The sequence below is a fragment of the Labrus mixtus genome, chromosome 22, assembly GCF_963584025.1.
Source record: "Labrus mixtus chromosome 22, fLabMix1.1, whole genome shotgun sequence".
Taxonomy (NCBI): domain Eukaryota; kingdom Metazoa; phylum Chordata; class Actinopteri; order Labriformes; family Labridae; genus Labrus; species Labrus mixtus.
In genome coordinates this window covers 7,362,833-7,365,240 of record NC_083633.1, presented here as the reverse complement: position 1 = coordinate 7,365,240, position 2,408 = coordinate 7,362,833, and positions in this window count along the sequence as shown.

Genomic DNA, 2,408 nt, shown 5'->3' with positions numbered 1-2,408 from the left:
TTTAAAAACCGGTTCGACGTTACGTTGTGGCGTAATCTGACATCATCATAAAGACCTGATTTGGCTGAGTCAGAGTGTGTACGTTGTTTCACGTGTATTTCATTGTACCTTTTGTTGTGTGCTGTGTTAAATTACACTCTTGTTCCTGTCAATCATCTGTTATCCACAGAGAAGAATACAATGCGTGTCCTAGTTTTTATGTTGCTTGACAAACACGCTGCCTTACACACTTAGCTGTCACATTAACGTCATCTGGAGTGTCTTTGTTTTCCATGACAGCAGTTAATTATAAGCCAGAGTAAAACCATGGCGTGAAATGTGGGTTAAGAAATATGCTAATGGCGTGAATCGCAAAGGCCATGGTAAGCTGAAACACACACTGTTATTCTAAATAAGTGTGTCTGCCTTGTGCAGTATTTGTGTTTATGTATGTGCGTGAGCTGCCACGCTGACTTAAAGCACCGTCATGCTCCTCAGATGAGATTGATGCTCTCTGCGGCTGCCATCAGCAACGTCTTCATTAGCATAAGTCTGCGCGCCGGGGGCTTCGGGGTCGCCTCCCTCTGGGCTTTCGCTCAACACGACCTCTGTCTGAACCGCACCGCTGACGCACATTAACGCACACACACGGACCCCGAGGCTGTACACACCACTTCAGAATGAGGTGCTTTATTTACGGTTATGTCACAGATGAGCGAGGAACAGCGGTGCTCTGACATTTATCTATAAATCCAGACGATGGTTAACAGTAATAAAGGGTTGTATAGCCGAATAATTTATGGGACGACAAAGTGGGTCCAAGAGGAAATATATCCACTGACAAATTGTTTCATCTGCTAGAAGGCTGAGGATTGTTTGGTATGATGCCTTTTAATGTTTTAATGTGGATAAGACTTAAGAGAATATTGCCTCTCTAATTGTCCCAATGGGCGCTCTATAATGACATAATAAGCATTCGCAGGACAACTCTTGGAACAACAAACAGATTTTAAAGGTAGAGTCAGTAGCGTTTTCCTTATAAAATTAAATACAGACTTCTCCTAAAGTAAAGCTGCTCCATCGTCCCTTCTGGGCCTCCGTACATGTGTGGTGGTGACTGTGTCTGCAGAGACCCTGTCCTCTGACTGGATTTTCATGGTCTGGTTTGCTTTGGTTAACTCTGGATTGCTTCTGGGCGGAGCTGGCGTGTTTCCTCCAGCCACTGACAGCACGCCGGTGAGTTTAGGGGTGGATACAATTCAGTGGTTAGACACGATTTCAAACCAGTGAATATGACGGACGTGGACTAGCGGCAAAGAAGAGACAATAAAATCCTAGTGAAATCAAACGTGAAGCATAAAGCTCGTTCCAAAACGAGGGTGAACCTTGTGTTGTCTTTTACCTTTCAGACTCATGGAGTTGGTCTGCTTCCTGTTGGACAGGAAGGTGACAAACACCGGTGGTAGCTTGCTCCAATTTGTTCCTCAATGTCTTGTACGACCCAGCGATGGAGCATTGGTACATTTTTCTTCATCAAGCCACGCTGCATGAACTGCCTTCGTATTTAAGCTCCCTGCTGATTCCTAAAGCTGTCAGCAGGTGTAGCCTTCGATCTCATCAAATATCTCATTATTATTCCACCAACTTGGCCTGTCTTTGGTGAAAGTGCTCTTAGTGTGTTTGCTCCATCATCTCTGTCTGAGCTGTAGAAGTCACCTCAAACTCGAGCATTTTGTCAGCTTTGAAGATTTTAAAACCAGAACAAAGGATCCTTTGACGGCTGTATGCACATGTTTCTCTGCTTAACGCTTCAGATTTGTTTGTTGATGTAATAATTGCTTATTGCTTGTCGTTTGTTCTCTCCGTGAAACTTTCATGCTGCTGTCTTGGCCCGGGCTCTGTTGAAAAAGAGATCTTGTATCTCAGTGGGAATATTTGACATAAAGACATAAAGGTTAAATAAGTAAATAATTAGTTAATGATGACCAGCACAGGGAAGTGGAAGTCTTGGCCACAGCTTTCCTAACAGGAATCTGAAAAAACAAATGGACTATTTCCTTGTGTCGTCATTGAGGATGGACATTTCCAATACTGTGCTAATATTTGTTTTAGTCACGGTTCAAAAACTGGTACAAATTTGGTTATAGCATCAATTATTTCCAAAAAGAAATGTGCATAGCCACCTCAAAGTCGCCCATTGGTTTTTCACCTACTGGCTTGTAGCTTTGTGTTAGGCTTTTTTTTGTATCTGTTGCCATGTTTTCATTGTAGCCAGAAGTGACCATATTTGGATGGTAATGGTAAGAACTGGCTGTCACATATAGCCATGCCCTAAAGCATTCCCTACTTTATTGTCTATGTTACTCCCAATGGGATCATAATTAACAACAGGAACATCATGCTGTATTGAAGGAGACATGAAGCTAAAG